Below are 27,756 nucleotides of genomic sequence, written 5' to 3'. Positions count from 1 at the left end.
AACCCTAAAATTACACAATTTAGTGTATTTCTGCCTACTCTGGACATACTCTAGCCTGTAATAACAGCCTCTTACCCCTCATATAAAATCTGGGGGCCTTTGTGAAACTTTTGGACAGCTGGTGCCCCAATTGTATCTCTGCTGCCGCTTTACCCTAACGTAGTGCTTCCTGCTAGCTCTGGAGGGTCGGGGATCCGCTCCGGAGCAGAAGACTGCCACTTTCTTACCAGCTAAGGGACCGGTTAGACGGCTGCACCTGCGACCGGAGTCTGAGCCGCATTGTCCTTCTTGCCGCTTCGCCGGAAGACAGTCCTCTCTGTGGACCGCCTGCCCAGCCTTGCTGACCGTCACCCCGGGAGTGGCATAACTTGGCCCAAATCCTACGGGCTCCCATTTGCTGCCCGGACACACTGGGACCCTGCACGCCTAAACTATTTTGGGCGCGAAGATCCGCCATCTTAGTTGCAGCCTTCCTCCTCTGAAGTGGCATGGCCTGCCCGGGAGGGCTTTCGGAGTCTCACTTACCCAGCCACTTGCGGCCTCACCTACCTCCAACCTTCCGGTCCTATAGAAGACGCCCCTGCTGTATCCCTGGACTGCCGGGGCATAGGAGTATCTGCAGTTATAGCAGCAGTTGCGGTTGCAGCCTCCGGACCTGGACCGCTTCAGACCAGTGCAAGGGGAAGGTGAGTCAATCCCATCTTAAGCACTTACAGCCTGGGGGTTACATTAGACGGTCACCCAGCCCTCTTGCCCTCCTCCCACTTACCCTGAGGCTAATTATAAAATGGGCTGCATATTATTATCTTGCCTGAAGGGCCCCAAAGACCTACCCATTCTAACTTTCACAGGCCCACCTGCAGCACCACAAGGCCCATAGGGCTAGAGCCCCTCTCTTTGCTACCCTACAGTAGCCCTACCTGTGCAAGCCAGGACATACTACAGTCAGTATTGTTGCATATACGTCTGAGAGCATAAGAAAGGTCTACATTTTGAACTGTTTCTATTACCTAAGTAAGACCCTATCTGAACTTGTTTCACTGGATTTCTGGAGCTAATAGCAGCCAATTGCCATTGCAGACATACAGAGCTGGTAAACATAACACTTGCACCTAGACATCCAATATCTATCTACATTCTGGGATCAGATCTCTTTGTGTGCTAGTTGGTACCTTCAGAGGGGAATAACAAAACAGAACTTAGCTCCCTGCTGTGAACTGTACATCTGGATTAACCCTGTCTTGATTTGCCTCTGATTCATTTATCTCAGAACACATCAAGCAGGTCTCAGCTGGACCTTAACTACCTGTTGTTCTCTCAAACAGTCTATGCAAATAGACCAGTATTGCCGGTCACAGAGCCTATTTTGACACAACAGCTTGTAGAACCTACAATTTCTCTTCTGGCAGGGGATCTAATTTAATGCTCTGGTGGGATTGCCAGCACTTGCATCACCCACCTTTGATGCTTAAATCCACTTCATACTTCACAGCCTAACAGTCCCCTGTGGATACTTTTGAGCCCTGTGCTCCTGACTCAGGCGCACAGCCACTACCAAAATTATTACTTCTGACCCCCTGCATGGTCTTTGTATTGTATCAGCTTGACCACTTATTTTGCAAATTTTAGCTGCTGCGTCAGCTTATGTGTCTTTGGGACTCCAACCCAAAGTGGAGTGTTATTCTGCTTTGCTCTTTACCTAATCATATCCATTCCTTCCAGGTACTCTCTACAGTAGGGGTTATAGTTGTTAAGTAGATAAGTGTATACTTTAGGTGTAATCCCTCAAGACTCCCCCTTGTCAATTTTGGTTTCCCACCATTTTGTCCTAACCTTTTGCAGGGCCTATCATATCTAGTATTACTCTAAATATCAGTGTATGCTATTTCCTGTCTCTCCTGCATTGTACTTGCTGGGGTACACCTGTGAGTCTCGCTGAACGGGACTGGCTGCTTTGGTCCCCCTCGCGCTTCCCCCTTTCCGACCCAGTCTGGGCTGGTCACTTCCACTTTCCTTTTCCCCTTCCTCCTGGTCGTATCCCCTTTCCCTGAGGCGCGTGGGGGCTCTTGGGAGCCGCTACAACCACCACTTGATGGTCCACTTGTTGGGCCTTCTCTATAGTTAATGTATATGTTAAATATCATGTACCAGGTATAATTCATGTCTGAGGGCTGTGCTAGCCCCGCTCCTACAGTGTAACATTTACCGTCAATGCTCTAACTAAGTGTTGAAGTTTAACTTATGAGATAACCTAGGTACCTCTATCTGTCTATGTAACCTAGGTACCTCTATCTGTCTAACGACTCATCTGTGTATAACTGGTCAGGGCGGGCCTTCATTGTAAATTTACTAACCACCCTTTGGTTCTCCTACATTGCCAAGTATGTCGCACTCTGCCAGAAAAAATACCATGTCCCAAGCGGCTTCAAAAAAGACTGTTCTGGATAATTTCTCAGCTATGCAAAATGCCTACTCCTGTGAACAAGGAAGTTAGCGATCCCGAGTCGCAGGATGAGGGTTCCCAATCGAGCTCTCAGTCAGTAGCCCACCTCAATCATTACATTACTGAAAGTACCTTACAGAAACTCCTTGCGGCTCAGACCAAATCTATTACCACTGAGATCCAGAGAAGTTCAGCTGAACTTAAAAAAGAAATTTTGGAAATAGGCGATAGAGTAGACTCACTCGAACGACAACAAGATGATCTGGCTACTGATCATTCGAACCTGCTATCCTATGCGGAAAATCTGGCCGAACTAATCTCCCAACTTGAGCTAAAGCTAGCGGATATGGAGGACAGGGCTAGGAGGAACAATATCAGGTTCAGAGGCATCCCAAAGATGGTCGCCATGGGTAGCTTACAGGAGTACCTCATCTCTTTGTTTACTGCATTCTTGGGCCCATTGGAAGGCAACATGCACGCCATGGAAAGGGCCCACAGGGCTCTCAGGCCATATTCAGTTTCATCAGACAAGCCGAGAGATGTGGTGGTTTGCTTCCATCACTTTACCTTTAAAGACCGGTTGATGCAAGCGGCATACAGCAAACCCACCCTACCTGATAACTTTAAAGATATTCAACTCTTGCCCAACCTCTCTTCCCATACATTGCAACAGCGAAAACTTTATGCCCCAATTACCACTCAACTGAGGAAAGCAGGGGTCAAATATAGGTGGGGATTCCCCACTAAATTGATTGTGACCAGAGACAACCAAACCCACATAGTCTCCTCTGCCTCTATGGGGGCACCCTATTGGCCAACTGGGGCCTCCAAGCCGCCCCTGACAATCAGCAAGAGGTCTGCTCCAGATTGCGGGTCACAGCTCCTGAGTGGTCTCTCAAAGAACAGAGGCCGAAATGACCAAAACCTAACCCCCCTGACCACATTCAGAGGCCTCAAGCCTCACCCACTTGAGGGTATTGCACTATACTTAGCTACCAATGTTATTCTCATGTACTGTTGTTCACTTACTTGTTTAATGTTATTGTAACTAGCTCTAGTTAGAGATTGAGTATTTCTATGTTTACTTTGTTACTTTATTTTTTGCAGAAGAGCGTGGCTACCCACACTAGTCCCTCTACCTTTCAGAAAGTCTTAGCTCCCCCCAACTCTTGATGCCCATCCTAGGGCCCCACATAGGTGGACTACTTCCACTTGTTTCCCTCCATCCCCCTTCCCCCCTACCCAATCTCTGATCCCTCCCCTTTCCTCCATCCTTGTAAAAGGTTTCTAAATGGCCTCCCTCAGGTTCCTTACCCATAATGTCAGAGGCCTTAATACTGTGGGCAAGAGATGCCATCTATCGAGCTCCTTGCACCATCATAGAGCGGATGTAGCTTTTCTCCAAGAGACGCATCTGTTAGCAGACTCCCCTCCACACGTCTAGGGATTACCCAGTTTTTGAGGCGTCTTCCTTTACCAAAAAAGCCAGAGGAGTAGCCATCCTTATGAGCCCCTCTTTATATTTAGAGACCCCGAGGCCAGATACCTCATTCTTATATGCAACCTAGACCACATCACATATACTCTGGTTTCAGTCTATCTACCGAATTCGCTCCAGCCTAGGTACCTAAGGACCATTCTCCTGCATGTCGATAAAGTTAAACAGGGCAAGGTAATCCTTGCAGGTGACCTAAATATGGTGTGGGATGGGAAGCTAGATAGGAAGACTAGCCCTTCTAAGAGACTCTCCTCCAGCCACGATTCAGGGAACTCATGTGCCAGTTCACTTATTTTGATATTTGGAGGTCCCTACACCCTCTAGACAAGGACTTTACCCACTTCTCCCACCCACACGCTACATTCTCTAGGTTGGACTACTTTTTCTGCCACCCTAAGGATCTGGATCTGATCCGCTCCGCGAGCATACATTCCTGCCCGTGGTCGGATCATGACCTTGTCACCCTAGACATAGACTCCAGTCACACTACTAAGGCTGGAGCCCCTTGGAGGCTGCCGCATCATCTCCTTTCGGATGTCCCTTTCAGGGAGGAGATCAGGAAGGAGATCCGCTTCACCCTCCAGATAAATGATACCCCAGATGTTAGAGAGAACACAATATGGGGAGCGTTTAAGGCTACCCTTCGAGGCCTCTTTATCTGCAAGCAGGCTAAACTCAAGAGGCAAGCAGGCCTCTCCCTATCCCAGGCACATTGTAGACTGCGGGTTCTTGAAACCCAACGACGGGCCTTAGACCCCGTGGCATACAAATCTGAGGTGGAAGATATTAGGCCGCACATCTGCCAGCTAGAATTCTATAGGACACAATCCAATCTCCTCCGTTTGAAACATGTCTTGTATTCCAAGGGCAATAAAGCAGATTCTCTACTCTACTTATAATATAGGCGATGAGACGACACCCGGGCAAGCCCCCTCCGAAGCCATAAGATCATTCCTCCAATCCTTAAAACTCCCCACCCTTGATAAAACTCATATAGAGTGTATTGACACCCCGATCACTGGTCAAGAGGTCAAGCTGGTCATTAAGAAACTGAAGTCCCTTAAAGCCCCTGGGCCAGATGGCTTTACGGTTATTTTTTACAAGACATACCTGGAAGAACTTGTCCCTATACTCACCAGATTTTTTAATAGGGCAATGTCCACAGGGAAATTTGACAGGGAATTTTTGGAGGCCTCTATCATTACTATCCCTAAACCCAATAAAGACCCAACCCTTTGTGCTAATTACCGACCCATTTCGCTCATCAACACTGACGTTAAAATATATGCCAAAATTCTAGCAAACCGGTTAGCAAAATTACTCCCAACACTTATTGACCCTGACCAAGTCGGCTTCATCCCAGGGAAAGAGGGCCCGGACAACACCAGGAGGCTCCTTGACATCCTCCTAGAAGCCAAGAGACTAGATAGGCCACTTGCGGTGCTTTCTTTTGATGCTGAGAAGGCCTTTGACCATGTCCGATGGGAGTACCTTTGGCGGGTCTTAGAGAACTTCCAGTTCCCCACGCAAATCATACTGGCAGTGAAGGCCTTGTATTCCTCCCCAGTAGCCTCAGTAAGAGGATTGGGGTTTGATCCCACCCCCTTCTCTATCACCAATGGCACTCGACAAGGTTGCCCCCTCTCCCCGATTCTGTTCGCGCTGGCCATGGAACCCTTGGCCGCGGTGATTAGGGCGGACAAAGAGATATCCGGAATTACCCTACATGGTACGGTCCATAAAGTGGCCCTATTTGCCGATGATACTACTCTGTTTTTTTCCAGACCCTTGAGAGAGATCCCGAGACTCCTGTCCCTCCTTGAGACGTTTAGCGCCATGTCGTACTATAAGCTAAATTACTCAAAATCAGAATTATTCAGATCTGGGTTCCCTGAAGAGGTCTCCAGAAGCCTATGCGAAAAATACAAGTTTATCCCTAGTCATAAGTTTATCTCTCATCTCGGTGTTAAACTGTCCAACTCACTCCCTCAAATTATCGATGATAACTTCAAACCCTTATTAGCCGAGCTTCGGTCCCTGCCTTCGAAGTGGAACTTCAAATGAGTCTCCTGGCTAGGCCGCATAGCGGCCTTAAAAATGAGCTACCTTCCCAAGTTTACGTATGCCTTACGTTGCCTCCCAATCAGGGTGCCCAGAACCCTTCTTATACAGTTCCAGAGCGCTTGTACTAAGTACATTTGGTAGGGTAAGCCTCCTAGAGTAGCCCACAACATTCTACAATACCCTACAATGCACGGAGGAGTGGCTTCCCCCTCTATTTTTAGGTACCCGGACGCCACTATGCTCACCCACAACTCCCAATGGGGAGTCAAGGGGTCAGATTGTAAATGGAGGACAATTGAACAAGCCTCCCTACCACATAATCTTGCTCTGAGGGACCTCATATGGACGCCACCCCACTGTAGAAGGAACCTAGGAGCCACAAACCCAATTATTCTGGAATGCCTGTCCACCTGGGACCACCTGCGACATAACCCTAAGGTAGCTCCCCACCCGTCACCAATTACTTCCATAGCCGGCCTCCTTTCAGGCCTACCTGACTCACACCCGACCGCTTGGGCTAAGCTGGGTGTTACGAGAGTGGCGGACTTTTGGTCTACCTCACCTCAAGTAGCCTTTTCCCCCTATAGACAACTTGGTGTCTCCCCGTCCACCCCACCGTATATGAAGTTTGAATATTCAAGGGTCATTAGCCTCCTGTCAAGGTGGGGTTTCAAACCTGCTTTGCCTCGGCAGCTTTCCATTTGGGAAGCCCGATGGCAACAGGGGCTTAGGCTGGGCAAACCATTATCCTTACATTACACCCTTATGGAAGGTGCTGCCCCAGCTGACCTCATATGGACGCCACTCCACTGTAGAAGGAACCTAGGAGCCACAAACCCAATTATTCAGAAATGCCTGTCCACCTGGGACCACCTGCGACATAACCCTAAGGTAGCTCCCCACCCGTCACCAATTACTTCCATAGCCGGCCTCCTTTCAGGCCTACCTGACTCACACCCGACCGCTTGGGCTAAGCTGGGTGTTACGAGAGTGGCGGACTTTTGGTCTACCTCACCTCAAGTAGCCTTTTCCCCCTATAGACAACTTGGTGTCTCCCCGTCCACCCCACCGTATATGAAGTTTGAATATTCAAGGGTCATTAGCCTCCTGTCAAGGTGGGGTTTCAAACCTGCTTTGCCTCGGCAGCTTACCATTTGGGAAGCCCGATGGCAACAGGGGCTTAGGCTGGGCAAACCATTATCCTTACATTACACCCTTATGGAAGGTGCTGCCCCAGCTGATAAAGCCCAACATATTCAAAAATGGGAACGGAGGTTAGACTTCACGGTACCCCTCACAGAGTGGCAACGCACGCTCTTATTAACGAAGAAAACCCTCCATTGCATTACCATCCTTGAAACCTACATAAAGGTACTCACACATTGGTACTATGTCCCAGCTCGACTCGCAGAAATTTTTCCTGGGGCCTCCCCCACCTGTTGGAGAGACTGCTCACATATAGGTGACATGATCCACAATTGGTGGAGCTGCCCCAGGCTCAAGCCCATCTGGAATAAATGCTTTTCTACATTAACCAGCTTAGGTATCAACCTCCCTAGAACACCCGAGATTGCCTTATTCCACTTAGGCACATGTAAACTACCCAAACACTATGGCTCCCTAAGTGTCTACCTCTTATCTGCAGTTAAACTTAACATAGCGAGATCTTGGAAAAGATCCCTCCCCCCGGCCTGGTCAGATATTGTATCTACTATGGCTTACATATACTCCATGGAGAAAAACATTTACTATGCCTCTGGTAGGTCCGACTTCTCTGAACTAATCTGGTCCGACTGGAAAAGTAGATTTGACACTCTCTGGCTCCCTAGTTTTGATACCTAGGTGAAAGTATACCCCTAAACACTTTGGCAGAACCCCTTGCCTTATCCTTGTATGCCTGAACTGGCTCCTCCCATGACCCTCCCCCCTTCCCCTAAAGGTCTCCTAGCCTACCCCTTTTTATTTTTCCCTTTTCCTCTCCTTTCTTCATCCCTCCCCCAATGTTACCTTACTTCTCACTGCGATACCGATATCCTTCTTGAATAGGTATTAACGTCATGATTGTATTGCTTATTCTTTTTGTCTTGGTGTATCTACATTTGATGTACGATTGTCTCATACAGTTGTTGTATCTCTCTTTTGTTACAAAAAAACAATAAAAATTACAATTTAAAAAAAAAAAAAAAACAATGTAGGGCCACAGTTACGAACTATATGGGTAAATAAAAATATACTGAGAATAGAAATCAATTTCAACAGCATAGTGAGGATACAGTAGTATTTACCACTGAATATTCCCAACATTATAACAAGATAGTTAAAATCCTTAAGAAACATTTACATATATTGGCAGGAGATGAAGTCCTTAAACCTCTTATTAAGTCTCTTAGGTTTGTTCCAAAAAGACCAAAAACGTTGGCTAGTTTGCTCGCTCCTAGTCTTGTTAAAAACAATGCCAGTCTAGGTACTCGTGATTGGCTATCTAAAAAGGAAATTATAAATGTGGCAGTAGAGAATGTGTTACCTGTTCCCATTTAATTATAGGTGATTCTTTCTCTTCCAGTTTTGATAACAAACAGTATGGCATTAAGTTTTATGCTAACTGTAAGAACCAGATTTGGCGAAAATGCCAGAGATGTAAAGAACTATTGTAAGGACTCAGCCGTAGCCAATCACTTTAATAGTATTCATTTTTCCCATATAGCAGTTATGACTGTACAAATAATTGATTTAGCTTTTATTCCACCTAGAGGCAGTAATATATATAAAATCCTAGATAAAAAAGAAATATTCTGGATTTTAAAATTAAATACACAACAACCGAGTGGTATGAATAAAGAATGTGATATTAAGTATCTAATAGATGATTAAACTTTCATCTGTTATATACATATATACAGATATACAGGGAGTGCAGAATTATTAGGCAAGTTGTATTTTTGAGGATTAATTTTATTATTGAACAACAACCATGTTCTCAATGAACCCAAAAAACTCATTAATATCAAAGCTGAATAGTTTTGGAAGTAGTTTTTAGTTTGTTTTTAGTTATAGCTATTTTAGGGGGATATCTGTGTGTGCAGGTGACTATTACTGTGCATAATTATTAGGCAACTTAACAAAAAACAAATATATACCCATTTCAATTATTTATTTTTACCAGTGAAACCAATATGACATCTCAACATTCACAAATATACATTTCTGACATTCAAAAACAAAACAAAAACAAATCAGTGACCAATATAGCCACCTTTCTTTGCAAGGACACTCAAAAGCCTGCCATCCATGGATTCTGTCAGTGTTTTGATCTGTTCACCATCAACATTGCGTGCAGCAGCAACCACAGCCTCCCAGACACTGTTCAGAGAGGTGTACTGTTTTCCCTCCTTGTAAATCTCACATTTGATGATGGACCACAGGTTCTCAATGGGGTTCAGATCAGGTGAACAAGGAGGCCATGTCATTAGATTTTCTTCTTTTATACCCTTTCTTGCCAGCCACGCTGTGGAGTACTTGGACACGTGTGATGGAGCATTGTCCTGCATGAAAATCAAGTTTTTCTTGAAGGATGCAGACTTCTTCCTGTACCACTGCTTGAAGAAGGTGTCTTCCAGAAACTGGCAGTAGGACTGGGAGTTGAGCTTGACTCCATCCTCAACCCGAAAAGGCCCCACAAGCTCATCTTTGATGATACCAGCCCAAACCAGTACTCCACCTCCACCTTGCTGGCGTCTGAGTCGGACTGGAGCTCTCTGCCCTTTACCAATCCAGCCACGGGCCCATCCATCTGGCCCATCAAGACTCACTCTCATTTCATCAGTCCATAAAACCTTAGAAAAATCAGTCTTGAGATATTTCTTGGCCCAGTCTTGACGTTTCAGCTTGTGTGTCTTGTTCAGTGGTGGTCGTCTTTCAGCCTTTCTTACCTTGGCCATGTCTCTGAGTATTGCACACCTTGTGCTTTTGGGCACTCCAGTGATGTTGCAGCTCTGAAATATGGCCAAACTGGTGGCAAGTGGCATCTTGGCAGCTGCACGCTTGACTTTTCTCAGTTCATGGGCAGTTATTTTGCGCCTTGGTTTTTCCACACGCTTCTTGCGACCCTGTTGACTATTTTGAATGAAACGCTTGATTGTTCAATGATCACGCTTCAGAAGCTTTGCAATTTTAAGAGTGCTGCATCCCTCTGCAAGATATCTCACTATTTTTGACTTTTCTGAGCCTGTCAAGTCCTTCTTTTGACCCATTTTGCCAAAGGAAAGGAAGTTGCCTAATAATTATGCACACCTGATATAGGGTGTTGATGTCATTAGACCACACCCCATCTCATTACAGAGATGCACATCACCTAATATGCTTAATTGGTAGTAGGCTTTCGAGCCTATACAGCTTGGAGTAAGACAACATGCATAAAGAGGATGATGTGGTCAAAATACTCATTTGCCTAATAATTCTGCACTCCCTGTATTCTTTTAGTCTAAGGAGGATATTATATTAAACTAAGCATATTTCAATTTTTTATAATTGTGATATGAATCCTTAATCATATATTCTGTGTCCTTGTTATCTGTCAAGTTGTATCATTCAAGATGGTGACTAGTTATTCAGATGTTTTGATATTTAATTTAACTTAATAATTTTGTAAGCATATTCACACATTCCCATGTTCCTAGATTATATAGAGTCAGGTAATCCTGTCTTTCTTTCTTATATTGATCCTGTTGTATGTTTGTCATTGTTTTTAGTCTTAATTATTTTTTTTAAATTGACTTTGTATAGCCATGGAAGGGTTAATGTATTGCCCTATATATGGGTGTCTTTTCCCTTGCTCTATAGCCTATGATTAAGTGCCACTAGAGGGCGCGAAACGTGTCAGGCCATTTTTCCCTACTCCCCTGTCTTGAGTCTTGCCAGTGTCTGTTATTTTTAGCTTTTTCATTAAAGTTCAATTTTTTACTGCACTTTTTGGAAGTAGTGCCAGCTTTTCTTCTCCCCGCTTTGATTGTTTCATTAGCGGTCACGGATCAGACCACAGCTACGGCACTCCGCGATAATCATTTTCATTGGACACTTTTCCTTGGCTTACAGGGTTCCGGATTGGTCCTACACAGCTTTACCACGTGGGTTTACACTCCACTTGCTATCTTGATATATTCCCACACATCACTTATTGGGCCAGCTAAAAAGTGGCACACTAAACTTAGCACGGGTTGAGATAACCAATATCGCGTCCACATTAACTTGCACACACATTACAAGTTGAAAGTAAATGCATTTGCTTGAGCACAAACTAAATTTGTGCACCAAACACAACATAAATACATTTTAAAAAAGTATTACACTCATATACACTATCCGATAAAAAATATTTATATAAATATTAATACATTTTTTATAAGGGTCAATAGGTATATAGTTTTTATTACAAGGTGATTAAAGGGAAATGGCTATAATATATATATATATATATATATATATACGTATGTATGTATATATATAAAAAGGTGTATGGGTGTATAGAAATACCCTCTCCTTGAGACCGCTGCTCCATAACCCTGTCCGCCTGCTCTGATGAGGCGGACAGGAAACGCAGGAAATCAACCCGATCAAGTACGATCGGGTTGACTGACACACCCTGCTGGCGGCCCATACAGAGCGTATTGATCTCCGCATTCAGCGAGGTCTTGCGGACCTGATCCGCACTGTCGGATCATGTCCGCAAGACCTTTCAAAAATAGGCCTCATAGTCTTCAGCAAAAAGTACTCCACACACAAGCTTGGCTGTTTATTAACAGACAAATTGCAAGTATACAGGTTTCATATAAACAAAAATAAAATAAATCCTTGCACAATGGTGCTTACTAAAGAGAATAAAGCATTCCTGACTAAATTCTGGCTCCTCCACACAACTGCAAAATTACAAGCAGATTTCAAAATTTACAGTCCTAGAACCTGTGGACAGCATATACTCTGTCTTTCAAATACAGGTTTTAACTAGCAGCCTCAGCATTGTTTGTTCTCTCATTCTACTATTGTTAAATGATATGAACAGAATTAAAATGTTTTTTAAATGAATTGCAGGCAAATGCATTGAAAAGGAATGTACACTATAAAGTAGATTCACTATTTTAATCACTAATGACCTCTTTCTATGTCTATCAGGGAAGAAAGAGACATTTATTGTCTTGCTTTATTGCAGGTTCCATTGTCACATCACTGAAGGACTTTGTAAAGAGTGTCTAGGCAAGATTTCTTCCGCTGGATATAAAAAGAAGAAAAATGAACCTGCCAGTTTGCTTATTTGCTTCTGAATATATGACATAATATTGTGCAATGTAATTAACAAAATGTGTGTTCAACAACCTATGTGCTACATTGCTTATCATTGTTGCCTTTCTTGTTTTTTTCTGTACTCTTATTATCTCCATTGGACAGTTATAAATTTACTTGAATGTTTTAGTTGTGCTGCTGGAATCAATAAACTGAATGCTGATATTGCACATGAAAAAAATGATATACATCAAATCTCACCAGCATCTCTTCTACAGCAAACTATAGTAGCACCATGCAAAAAAGAAACATCAAATGGAAATTCACTGCATATATTTGCACTACATGTAAATTGATAGTATTCTAGCCCAGTGATGGTAAACTTGATAATTACGGAACATATCAGTGCAAATGTGCACTGGTATTACAGGTTCAGTACAATGTGAACGCAACCTTGTGTTTGCATTGCAGGGAAGTTTTGCGCTCATGAGAGTGAGCTTCCATAGGCTTCATTCTCATGCCATGAGACATGGCAGGGAACCTAGCAGAGCGAAGGGGGTAAGTCACCCAGCGATGGGCAGCAAAGTGTAAATATATATGAATATATACATATATATTTATATGTTAAAGTGATGTTAAATCCTAGCATTTGTGCTAGAATGTACCATTGGAACAAATAAAGGGGACTTTCAGTCATAAAGTATAAAGTTCCTTTATTTGTTTGAAGCGTTCGCTGCACTGAGCTGCTAAGGCAGCCCACAGCAGAATGCTATTTGCTGTGAGGTGACGTTTCCACCTCATCGCAAATGGCTATGAGGGCCAGCTGGCGCCAAGCCGGATAGCCCGCACGGTTAGATTTACCATCAATTTGATATGTGTATAAACACATATTTACACATAAAAATATATGTATATAAGCATATACATATATATTTATAGGAATAACACAGTCCCCATAGACCATAATGCAAATACATTTTTCAGTGCAGTTTTTTCCCTAACACCCCTCACTTTAACCTTTGTGCAGTTCTGTTTTAAAAATTAAAGATGCTACATTTTATTTAATTAAAAAAGGAACCTTACACTTAAATTTGGGGGCAGTATGGGAACATTCTGATCTCTGGTTAATTTTCAGAATGCTAATTGCTACTACGAGCTTGCAGTTGCATTGACCAGTCACTTATAATGGCTGGTTATTTATCGTGCACTCGTAAAAAGGTGAATTTGCCCGTTTACGGCATGCAATAAATAAGCGCTCCACTTGTATTCTAGCCCTAAATAGGAGAAGGGAGCTGAATGGTAGTGCATACAAAAAAACCTCAATCTCTGCTCCCTTGACTCCTACAAACCCCAATACACACTGTTGGAAAGGTAATCACCATTTGTGTATGTCTTGGGGGCATAATATGTAAACGTAAAAAATAAGTAAAAATGAACACATATTTTGTGACAAGGGGTCTCTAAATGCATATAATGTGATCAAAAAGGCCTAGAGACCTCCATCTAAAATAAACCCCCTCTATAAGTTGTAATAGCCAGGTGATCACTGTGGTAATAGTGCATTTATTTGGGAGCCCCTAGGTGCAAATTAAAGTTATATATATATACATACAGCCAGGGGTGTATTAATGGATAGGCCGACAAGGCCCATGCCTAGAGCGGCAAACTTTGGGGGGCGGCACTTGCCCTGGCCGCTGCTGCACTGAAAAATAGTGTGGCTTTAAAAAAATATATTTATACTTTGACAGGGTTAGACACGTCAGTTGCACGATAAGCAAAGGGGCCTGGGGCTGCATTAACATTGGTGTGCTGTAGCCAGTCAGTGTAACTTGCTTGGTTGGTGTCACAGTCTGAGAATTTTTTTTTTTAAATTGCAGCAGAACAGATGGTCGCGACTCGCGCGCAAAGCCCTGCCCACTGGCACCTCACACTTACAGTAAGCAGAGCACTTGTTTAGCAGTAGCAGGTTAGGTTAACGGTGTATGGCCTCAGTAGCTGTTTTTATTGCACATGTGAGTGCGCGCGTTTTTTTAAGGTTTAGGAGTAGGTGACAGTGGTGACTGAAGGAGCCGGTGACTGAAGGAGCCGAGCAGTGTTGCCACTTGGCCTTGCCGATGTCGGCTGTAACTGTCTGTCTTCCAGCTGCAGTGACTAAATGGCCCTAGTTAAAATAAATACAAAAGTACCTGTAAAATAAAACCTAACCTAAGTTACAATTACACCTAACACTACACTATAATTAAATTAATTACCTACATTAACTACAATTAACTACAATTAAATAAAATTAAATAAAATTATCTAAAGTACAAAAAACAAACACTAAATTACAGAAAATAATAAAATAATTACAATTTTTTTTAAACTAATTACACCTAATCTAACCCCCCTAATAAAATAAAAAAGCCCCCCAAAATAATAAAAAGCCCTACCCTATACTAAATTACGAATAGCCCTTAAAAGGGCCTTTTGCAGGGCATTGCCCCAAAGTAATCAGCTCTTTTACCTGTAAAAAAAAGTACAATACCCCCCCACCAACATTAAAACCACCACCCACACACACAACACTACTCTAAAACCCACCCAATCCCCCCTTAAAAAAAACTAACACTAACCCCTTGAAGATCACCCTACCTTGAGAAGTCTTCACCCAACCGGGCCGAAGTCCTTCACGTAGCCGGGCGAAGTGGTCCTCCAGACCGGCAGAAGTCTTCATCCAAGCCAGCCAGAAGAGGTCCTCCAGACGGGCAGAATCTTCATCCAGGCAGCATCTTCTATCTTCATCCATCCGGGGTGGAGCGGGTCCATCTTCAAGACATCCGAAGCGGAGCACCCTCTTCCGATGACATCCGGCGACTGAATCAGCCAATCAGAATTAAGCTAGGAAAAATCCTATTAGCTGATGCAATCAGCCAATAGGATTGAAGTTCAATCCTATCGGCTGATCCAATCAGCCAATAGGATTGAGCTTGCATTCTATTGGCTATCTTGGATGACGTCATTTAAAGGAACCGTCATTCAGTCGTCGGATGTCGTTGGAAGAGGATGCTCCGCGTCGGATGTCTTGAAGATCGACCCGCTCCACGCCGGATGGATGAAGATAGAAGATGCCGCCCGGAAGAAGACTTCTGCCCGTCTGGAGGACCACTTCGCCCGGCTTCATGAAGGACTTCAGCCCGGTTGGGTGAAAACTTCTCAAGGTAGGGTGATCTTCAAGGGGTTAGTGTTAGGTTTTTTAAGGGGGGATTGGGTGGGTTTTAGAGTAGGGTTGGGTGTGTGGGTGGTGGGTTTTAATGTTGGTGGGGGCGTATTGTACTTTTTTTTACAGGTAAAAGAGCTGATTACTTTGGGGCAATGCCCCACAAAAGGCCCTTTTAAGGGCTATTCGTAATTTAGGATAGGGTAGGGCTTTTTATGATTTATTTATTTTCTGTAATTTAGTGTTTTTTTTTGTACTTTATATAATTTTATTTAATTTTATTTAATTGTAGTTAATTGTAGTTAATATAGGTAATTAATTTAATTATAGTGTAGTGTTAGGTGTAATTGTAACTTAGGTTAGGTTTTATTTTACAGGTACTTTTGTATTTATTTTAGCTAGGTAGTTATTAAATAGTTAATAACTATTTAATAACTATTCTACCTAGTTAAAATAAATACAAAGTTGCTTGTAAAATAAAAATAAAACCTAAGCTAGATACAATGTAACTATTAGTTATATTATAGCTATCTTAGGGGTTATTTTATAGGTAAGTATATAGTTTTAAATAGGAATTATTTATTTAAATTTAGTTAAATTATATTTAAGTTAGTGGGTGTTAGGTTTAGGGTTAGACTTAGGTTTAGGGGTTAATACATTTAATATAGTGGTGGCGGTGTAGGGGGGCAGATTAGGGGTTAATAAATATAATGTAGGTGGCGGCGGTGTAGGGGGGCAGATTAGGGGTTAATAAGTATAATGTAGGTGGCGGTGGGCTACGGGAGCAGCGGCTTAGGGGTTAAACACTTTATTGATTTGCGTCGAGGTCCGGTAGCGGTGGTTTAGGGGTTAATAAGTATAATGTAGGTGGCGGCGGTGTAGGGGGGGCAGATTAGGGGTGTTTAGACTCGGGGTACATGTTAGGGTGTTAGGTGTAGATATTACCATAGGAATCAATGGGATATCGGGCAGCAGCGAACATGAGCTCTCGCTGCTTTCCGACTCCCATTGATTCCTATGGTATCCGCGACCTCCAGGGCGGCAGATTGAAAACCAGGTACGCTGGGCTGGAAAAGTGCAGACCTGCTAGTTATTTTATAACTCGTAAAAGTAGTCAGATAGTGCTAAACTTGCGTTTGGAACATCTGTAGTGACGTAAGCATCGATCTGTGTCGGACTGAGTCCGGCGGATCGTATGTTACGTCACTAAATTCTACTTTTGCCGATTTGTAGGGTTTGATAACTAAGGCAAATCAGGCTCGCCACAAATACGCTGCGTAATTCCAGCGTATTTGCGGTTGACGGCTTGATAAATACATGCCTAATGGCATGATTGGGCCGGATGTGCCTAGACAGGGTGTCCGCGATGTGCTTACGCAAATTAAGACCCGCTCAGTAGAGTCAGGAGCGGCGGTCAGTAAAATTGCATTTTGAAATATAATATCTCTGCAATCTTTTGTTTTAGGTTTACTGTCATTTAAAGCCTTTTAAAGGACCAGTAAATACAGTTAAATTTCCTAAACATCAAATGAACAAAGAAAATGCATTAGCAGTTACTCTAAATTTCAAAAGAGCAGTAGATTTTTTTTTCTAACAAATTTGAAATGTATTTAATTTCCCTTTCTCCTGTAGCGGGAAAGCCATCATCCAAATACAAACATATACACTGTGAACTCTTGCACAAGCTCATTAAAAGTTATTGCTCCAGAAAGTGTGCATATAAAAAGACTGTGCACAATTTTACGCTAGAACAAACTGCAAAGATTTTTTGTTTTTATTGCATCCTCTATCTGAATCATGAAAGAAAATTGTTGACGTTAGTGTTCCTTTAAGTCTGAAATTGTTAGGATATGGATTCTTTTCTCTGCAATAAATAAAAATAAATATCTGCATCGAATGTCAGGATATTTACTTCAATATTGCAAAACAGTACACAAAGGGGTAGATTTAACAAGCAGTTTTCTACGCACAAACTTTCTGGCTCCTTAACTTGTCCACTACCTTTTAGGTGCTGTCTGCATTTAGTAATGTTGGGCGAATGTCCGCCCGGCAATTGTTAAATCTACCCCAAAGTTTCTTATTCCGGGGCACGGAACCCTGGATCTGCCACATCCAGCAACTTGTTGCATGAAAGCAAACTTTAATTACAGCCTCCTTATTTATTTTTAAAATCAGACCTTTATTGTCACATCTGGGTCATCAGCTTGTAAATGACATTGTTTCGGGCCTGCTGTAGACCCTTACAGCAGGCCGCAAAAGAAAGAAGGAGGCTATAATGAAAGTTTGTTTTCATGGATATTTACTTCCACTTTTTGTAAGTGATTTGTATTAACCTCTTAAGTGCTAATGACGGTTCTGAGCAGCCGCAAATTGTCTCACTCAGATGCTAATGACGGCTCATAGCCGTTGCTAGCACTCTTCTACCTTGAGGGAGCTCTGGAGGTTTCCACCGGCTCCTACCCCAGTGATCGGGCCTGTTTAGTGACAGGCATCGCCGGGGCTTCACGTTTTGTACGGTGACGTCACGCGCAATGACGTGATGATGTCACCGTGCAACTTTATTTAAAATGGACAATCTAAAGTATAGGGAAAGGGGGCATGCTGCTTAGAAGCCTGTATCTCAGGATTGCAGAAAATCAACCCAATCCAATACGATCGGGTTGATTGACACCCCCTGCTAGCGACCGATAGGCTGCAAATCTGCAGGGGGTGGTATTGCACCAGCAGTTCACCAGAATTGCTGGTGCAATTATAAATGCCGAGAGCATATGCTGTCACCATTTATCGATGTGCAGCGGACATGATCCACATTATCGGATCATGTCCGCTCACATCATGATAAATAGGCCCCTAAGTCTTGGGGATCTGTAAAAAAAAATCTTAAAAAATGTTTTATGTAAAAACAAAAAACTAAATTAAAAAAAAATTCAGCTTAGCACCCAGGTGGGAAAGTGCTTAGCACTCAAAGGGTTAAAACATCAGTATGATTTTTGTAGATTTCCACATAAGCTCCAATTTTATCTGTGCTTGAGGTGTGTGAAAATGAAAATATTTAAACCTTAATTTCTTAGCCTGTCTATTTCTTTCACTGCAACACCAACTATGCAGCTAATATTCCGGCCATTTGTTTACCCTCATTTACCAATCTATCAATACTTAGTGATGTGATAAAATAAACATAAATGTATTTTATTGAATACAAAATCCACCAAGGAGTTTACAGTACTTCCACCACGTTAAAAACTATAAGACTAAATAAGTATAAGTATATAAGAATATAACCAAGGTGTACAAAGAATATATGTGAGTTTAGTCCAAAGTCTTCATTTGTGTTTCCTTCGCAACCGTGTTTTACTATAGCTATCCTATACAACCGTCATGTCTGCTTATGTTGCCATTTTATCTGTTTTAATTTAATAATATTTCTCTAATTCTAGGAATTCCGAAACTCTCTGGATCCACATTGACAAATGGGGCACTTCTGCTTTCCCATTTGTATCAATTAAGAATTTTTATACTGTTTATCATAATATAAAACAGTTTGAGGTATGTTTTTGAGGTCTTATATTTTATCTTAGGATGTTTATTTCAGATCAGTGGGCCTAGGGTGCACTGTTTCTCAAGTATACTTTCTTTTTCTGTAAATACTTTTCTCCAAAAATCTTGAATGGATGAGCACCACCATCAACACATATGTGCCATGATGCTACTGATATGGCCGCATCGTCAGGAAGCATATTTTTTGTTATGAAAGAGGCAGTGCAATCTTTGTGGTGTTAAATACCATTGATGCAATACCTTTAAATTGATTCCCAACTTTGCTGAAGATATAGAAGACTTTAATGTCGCTTGAAATATCATGGATCCTGTTTTTAGTAAGATAGTTTTAAAGTTCCTTTCCCACCTTTTAAGGTACGGTGGAATTATATCTAGGGAAGGTGCTCACTAGTATCTTATATATATATTATCGAATGAAAGTGACTAATTGGCAGAGTTCAAGTACATAAATGATCAAAATTAGTCAATGGTCTAGACAGGTTTCTAGCGTGGGCATGTTTTGTAACGAAGTTATAAACACGTCTATAAGTAAACCATTGTTTAAAGCAATCATATCCATGATCTATTAGATCTGTTTGTGACTTAATTTGTTCCCTGTCTATTAATAAGTACACTTATACAGTAATGTTAAGTCATTTTGATAATATATGTTGCCCTAAGTCTAATTCACCATTTTCTATCAAGGGAGTAAGTGGTGACGGAAAAAAGAGGTAAATGTACTAGGATATTTCCCCAAATTTGAAATCTTTCCTTAAAGGGACATGAAACCCAATTTTTTTCTTTCGTGATTTAGAAAGAGCATGTCATTTTAAACAACTTTTTAATTTACTTCTATTGTCTCATTTGCTTCATTCTCTTGATATCACTTGCTGAAAAGCATATCTAGATATGCTCAGTAGCTGCTGCTTGGTTGCTGCACATAGAGGCCTTGTGTGATTGGCTCACACATGTGCATTGCTATTTCTTCAACAAAGGATATCTCAAGAACTGAGCAAATTAGATAATAGAAGTAAATTGGAAAGTTGTTTAAAATTGCATGCCCTATCTGAATAATGAAAGTTTAATTTTGACTAGACTGCCCCTTTAAGTAATGAGTTTAGCAAAGTTACTTCTTTCTACAGTTTTTTTCAGATCCAACAGAGCCTACTAAAGTGTGGTATCTGAAGCATATCATGCTCCAAATGTACCAAATATTTGTAATCTTTGTGTATGCTCCAGTCTATAATATGTTAAAGGAATGTTGCCTATCTATATAATTATAGATAGATGAAGAAAAGAGGGCGCCACATAGGGTGATATCATTCGGTACAGAAAAAACACAGGCGTATGAGAAGTAATGCGCTTACCAGAAGCTGTGGTACTGTTCTGTGACCAGTACTGTCTCGCCTGCTAGCACTTGAATCAGTGGCTAGTACACTTTCAGACAGTCACTTATAGGATCTTCTCTTTTTGAATGTCGGCTCAACCGTTAGAGCAAATGAACAGATTGTTCAAAATCTTGTGTAGTAGTGCTGGATAAAAGGTGACGGACAACTTCCAAGTATAAAAGATACTGGCTTTATTTTATAACGCGTTTCTCAACCACCAAGGGTCATATAATCAGATATAAAAGCAGGTATACAAAGTAACAGAAATGGTAACATTATATACACATTCATAAATTAAAAACGGAAGTTGTCACATAAAGTTTTCAACCAATAAAAATGTATCACATAGTTCTACTTGATAACCGGCATGATAGACACAGCTGCTCAATTAGGAACAAGTCTTGGTCAGTGTTGTAAAAGAAAGTGGATTTAAAATGTACAGCTGTACTAATCAGCGTGCGAGCCGAAAAAACACAGGCTCGCCGCTGTTACAAAACACACATAGATTCTGCACATAAACAACGATTTTGTTCGTAAAATACACATACAATTGGAACCCTTGTGTGCCATTCCCATAAGACAGTATTATGCATGCTATTTTATCCCATTCTTGTAATATATGAAACAATGATTTTTCCTGTATATATATATATATATATATATATATATATATATATATATATATATAGAGAGAGAGAGAGAGAGAGAGAGAGAAGATGGAGGGGGAAGATCGCAATTCAAAACAGTGATAATAAAATGGCTTATGTTCAATATAGAGAATATTATATCAAAGATAAGGTGGTATATATCAACAGTGATAGTAAAATAGTTTATGTCCAATGTAGATATTATATCGATGATAAGGTGGTACATATCAACATACGAGATTAGACTTCATAATAATTGCAATAAAATGGTTTGGATCAATCATAGGAGATAACATTATATCAAGAGGACAGTGATGTATATCAGCACGCGAGTTATATTCGGGCTCACCGCTGTTACAAAAAAACACAACATATAAAAAAACAATATGAGAAGTTACATGATCATCCATCGTGCATAGATTTAGAATGCAAAAGGAGATTTAATAGTATTTTTTGATAATATTTTTTGTAAGAAAAAAGTATCTGAAAATATTTTTAAAAGATGAAAAAACGTAAAGTAATAATGTAAAATGTGAAATATACCGTTTATGTTGGTGAGATCTAAATGTGTTTACCATGGATGTTTGGTAAATATAATATGCATGTACATAAAATTAATGGATGGAATATAAACATAAATCATGCAAGTACATAAAATAGGCATGTACATAAAGTCAATGGATGTGTGTCTAGTGAATAAGGACATAAATAAAATCTTTTTAACTAAAATAAATTACTCATGATTCTGATACCGTCTTTTGTTTGTAACCTATCATACCTTTTGTGAGCATATGTGGTTCAGGTTTATTGCGAGGCTCTATATTAAAGAGATATGATTGATATGCTAATATGCTATTAGCTAACTTATTGCTTCTCACGTTTGTGAATAGGTCTAATATAAGTTTCTATTATTTAATTCATATATCTGGTCAGAATGTTCTCATATGAGTATGTACATTTCTATATGTACTTGATATATCAGTCTCAATGGTGGAGATATCGTGATGCTATATATAAATATGATATGTCTATGTGTAATCATAGACATATTATGAAAAAAATAATAAATATCAGGGACAGGTTCCTTTTTTAATTTACAGAAGAGATGATGTGAGGATATTAATGTTTGTTCTAGCTGGTGTGTATGTTAATTGTACGTTCTATATGTTTTCATGATTGAATTTGTTAGCAGAAATCTTTTGAAAAAAGGATGCCTATATTGATGTATATGTGAATGTGAAAGTGGTATTTGTTGAGTGTTGTGTTCCTGTGATGTATCGTATTGTATGTATGTGTGTGTAATGTATTATCAGCTACATTGGGTATCTCCTTTGGGGAGAGTGATAGAAAGGATATGTAACCAGTACCAGAGGTCATATAATGAATGTTCTATGGTGAAAGTATGGACATAATGATGTATTCTAATAGCTTGGGATCTATTGGTTGAAGGCTGCCAGATCCAAATTGGCATTGAGTCCAAGTGGATGTAGTGTCTTCAACCGATAGATCCAATATGTTTCACGTTGTCTAAGTCTGGTTAACCTATTATAATCCGTGTTTTTTGGAATAAAATCAATAGCAATATATTTGAAGATATATGGATTTCCATTGTGTTTAGTTAAGCAGTGATTGGGTATGCTATGTTTGATATTCTTTTTTTTGGAATTTTTACAATTGCAATGGTGCTCACCCCATCTGGTCCGCAGTTTCCTCGAAGTGCGTCCTACATACTGGAGGCCACATATGCACTCCATAAGATAAACTGTGTATGAAGATTCACAATTGAAAAAAAATTGTAATCTGAAAATATTCTCCTGTCACTGTGGATTTGAAGTTTTTTGTCCCTGATTTGATAATTTTACATGTTCCACACCCTGATTTACCACACTTGTATAATCCACATAGACCAAATAGTCCCTTATTCTGTATTTGTATCTGTTTTTGTGTCTTACTTTGTATATGTTTAACTTTTTTGCTTGGAGCTAGTTTGCTTCTTAGTGTCGGAGCTCTCCTATAGACGATTTTTGCTCTGTCTTTGACAAGGTGTCTTAGAATAGGGTCTCTTTGTATTATGTGCCAGTGTTTATTTAGTATATGTTGTATTTTATAAAAGTCGGAGTTATATTGAGTTACAAATAAGATTTCCTTGGCATCCCAATCGTGTTGTTTACGATTGGGATGCCAAGGAAATCTTATTTGTAACTCACTATAACTCCGACTTTTATAAAATACAACATATACTAAATAAACACTGGCACATAATCCAAAGAGACCCTATTCTAAGACACCTAGTCAAAGACAGACCAAAAATCGTCTATAGGAGAGCTCCGACACTAAGAAGCAAACTAGCTCCAAGCAAAAAAGTTAACCATATACAAAGTAAGACACAAAAATAGATACAAATACAGAATAAGGGACTGTTTGGTCTATGTGGATTATACAAGTGTGGTAAATCAGGGTGTGGAACATGTAAAATTATCAAATCAGGGACAAAAAACTTCAAATCCACAGTGACAGGAGAAAATTTTCAGATTCCAATTTTTTTTCAATTGTGAATCCTCATACACAGTTTATCTTATGGAGTGCATATGTGGCCTCCAGTATGTAGGACGTACTTCGAGGAAACTGCGGACCAGATGGGGTGAGCACCATCACAATTGTAAAAATTCCAAAAAAAAGAATATCAAACATAGCATACCCAATCACTGCTTAACTAAACACAATGGAAATCCATATATCTTCAAATATATTGCTATTGATTTTATTCCAAAAAACACGGATTATAATAGGTTAACCAGACATAGACAACGTGAAAAATATTGGATCTATCGGTTGAAGACACTACATCCACTTGGACTCAATGCCAATTTGGATCTGGCAGCCTTCAACCAATAGATCCCAAGCTATTAGAATACATCATTATGTCCATACTTTCACCATAGAACATTCATTCTATGACCTCTAGTACTGGTTACATATCCTTTCTATCACTCTCCCCAAAGGAGATACCCATTGTAGCTGATAATACATTACACACACATACATACAATACGATACATCACAGGAACACAACACTCAACAAATACCACTTTCACATTCACATATACATCAATATAGGCATCCTTTTTTCAAAAGATTTCTGCTAACAAATTCAATCATGAAAACATATAGAACGTACAATTAACATACACACCAGCTAGAACAAACATTAATATCCTCACATCATCTCTTCTGTAAATTAAAAAAGGAACCTGTCCCTGATATTTATTATTTTTTTCATAATATGTCTATAATTACACATAGACATATCATATTTATATATAGCATCACGATATCTCCACCATTGAGACTGATATATCAAGTACATATAGAAATGTACATACTCATATGAGAACATTCTGACCAGATATATGAATTAAATAATAGAAACTTATATTAGACCTATTCACAAACGTGAGAAGCAATAAGTTAGCTAATAGCATATTAGCATATCAATCATATCTCTTTAATATAGAGCCTCGCAATAAACCTGAACCACATATGCTCACAAAAGGTATGATAGGTTACAAACAAAAGACGGTATCAGAATCATGAGTAATATATTTTATTTGAAAAGATTTTATTTATGTCCTTATTCACTAGACACACATCCATTGACTTTATGTACATGCCTATTTTATGTACTTGCATGATTTATGTTTATATTCCATCCATTAATTTTATGTACATGCATATTATATTTACCAAACATCCATGGTAAACACATTTAGATCTCACCAACATAAATGGTATATTTCACATTTTACATTATTACTTTACGTTTTTTTCATCTTTTAAAAATATTTTCAGATACTTTTTTCTTACAAAAAATATTATCAAAAAATACTATTAAATCTCCTTTTGCATTCTAAATCTATGCACGATGGATGATCATGTAACTTCTCATATTGTTTTTTTATATGTTGTGTTTTTTTGTAACAGCGGTGAGCCCGAATATAACTTGCGTGCTGATATACATCACTGTCCTCTTGATATAATGTTATCTCCTATGATTGATCCAAACCATTTTATTGCAATTATTATGAAGTCTAATCTCGTATGTTGATATGTACCACCTTATCATCGATATAATATCTACATTGGACATAAACTATTTTACTATCACTGTTGATATATACCACCTTATCTTTGATATAATATTCTCTATATTGAACATAAGCCATTTTATTATCACTGTTGTGAATTGTGATCTTCCCCCTCCATCTTCTCTCTCTCTCTCTCTCTCTCTCTCTCTCTCTCTCTCTCTCTATATATATATATATATATATATATATATATATATATATATATATATATATACAGGAAAAATCATTGTTTCATATATTACAAGAATGGGATAAAATAGCATGCATAATACTGTCTTATGGGAATGGCACACAAGGGTTCCAATTGTATGTGTATTTTACGAACAAAATCGTTGTTTATGTGCAGAATCTATGTGTGTTTTGTAACAGCGGCGAGCCTGTGTTTTTTCGGCTCGCACGCTGATTAGTACAGCTGTACATTTTAAATCCACTTTCTTTTACAACACTGACCAAGACTTGTTCCTAATTGAGCAGCTGTGTCTCTCATGCCGGTTATCAAGTAGAACTATGTGATACATTTTTATTGGTTGAAAACTTTATGTGACAACTTCCGTTTTTAATTTATGAATGTGTATATAATGTTACCATTTCTGTTACTTTGTATACCTGCTTTTATATCTGATGATACGACCCTTGGTGGTCGATAACGTGTTATAAAATAAAGCCTGTATCTTTTATACTTGGAAGTTGTCCGTCACCTTTTATCCAGCACTACTACACAAGATTTTGAACAATCTGTTCATTTGCTCTAACGGTTGAGCCGATATTCAAAAAGAGAAGATCCTATAAGTGACTGTCTGAAAGTGTACTAGCCACTGATTCAAGTGCTAGCAGGCGAGACAGTACTGGTCACAGAACAGTACCACAGCTTCTGGTAAGCGCATTACTTCTGATACGCCTGTGTTTTTTCTGTACCGAACAATATCACCCTATGTGGCGCCCTCTTTTCTTCATCTATCTATAGCAATACTCCTGCTCTCTGGGACATAGAGGAGCTGCCCACCGGGACCTCACCGCCAGGAATACCACCCATCCAGGGACTTTAGCCATCACGGCTTTTTATCATCTGACTGTTCGTAACAATTTGATACAACTATTACTGTAAATATTTTCTTTTTCTTTTTACATACCCCCCTGTTTTTCAAATAGCGCGCCTTTACATCCCCTTCTGGGATTTCACTATCTATATAATTGTATGTTTGGGAATTCCCAACCCCCTTGTATTTTTGGGATCATCATGATGGTTTAATTGATTCTAGGGTGTTTTTTATTCCAGACATTCTCTGAACTTTTTTCTAATTCTGCAATGTCCCTTTTTAAATTGGTTCCTGGAACGGTACTCCATGCTCAAAGTGAGGTCTTAACGGGGATTTATTTTTAAACAATAGGTAGCCTGCATATTTTTACTTCCAAAATATAGAACATTACATTTACCAAGATTAAATCTCATTTGCCATTTACCAGTCCATTCCAACAATTTTTGAAAATCCCCTTGCAAAGCAATCACATCCTAAAACTGACTTAATCACCTTACAGAACGTTCCATCCTTTACAAAAATAGAGATGTTGCTATTTAATTTTTCCTCCAAGTCATTTATAAAAATATTAAAAAGAGCAGGGTCCAGAACTGATCCTTGGAGGGCCCCACTAATTACTTTTGTCCAATCTAAATATGATGCATTTACTACAACACATTGCTCCATGTCTTTTATCTAGTTAATTATCTATAAGCTAACATTATCAACTATTCCCAGTTCTTTAAAGGGACAGTCTACTAAAAACTATATTAATTTGACAAAATAAAGCTGCAGTGTTTATTGCAAAAATATTATCACATATGAAGATTTAAAATCATGTAGTTTGCAATTTGTGTTTAGTGGTCCTTTAATTTTATACGATAATCTCTCATGTGGCACTGTGTCAAATGCTTTCACAAAATACCCTGATTCACCTTTATCTATACTTTTTCTTACCTCTTCATATAATCTAATTATATTTGTTTCACAAGATCTATTATTCATAAAACCATGCTGATTTAAACTCATACAGGCCCATTTATCAAAGGGCTTGCGGACCTGATCCGACACTGCGGATCAGGTCCGCAAGACCTTGCTAAATGCGGAGAGCAATATGCTCTCCGCATTTAACATTGCACCAGCAGCACACAAAAGCTGCTGGTGCAACGCCGCCCCCTGCTGACTCGCGGCCAATCGGCCGCCAGCAGGGGGGTGTCAATCAACCCGATCGTATTCAATCTGTTTGATTTCCCGCGATTCCTGTCCGCCTGCTCTGAGCAGGCGGACAGGGTTATGGAGCAGAGGTACAATCTGGTCGATTTCCGGCAATTCCTGTCCGCCTGCTCTGAGCAGGCGGACAGGGTTATGGAGCAGTGGTACGGAGCTTGATAAATGGACCTGATAGGGGTCAATTTATTGTCGTGCGAGTGGACATGATACAATGTAGCATAATATGTCCGCTGCACATCGATAAATGCCGACAGCATACACTGTAGGCATTTATCATTGCACCAGCAGTTCTTGTGAACTGTTGGTGCAATGCTGC

This window comes from Bombina bombina, chromosome 3, assembly GCF_027579735.1.
Source record: "Bombina bombina isolate aBomBom1 chromosome 3, aBomBom1.pri, whole genome shotgun sequence".
Classification (NCBI taxonomy): Eukaryota; Metazoa; Chordata; class Amphibia; order Anura; family Bombinatoridae; genus Bombina; species Bombina bombina.
The sequence above is the reverse complement of the archived record's forward strand: the minus strand, read 5'-3'. Positions refer to the sequence as shown.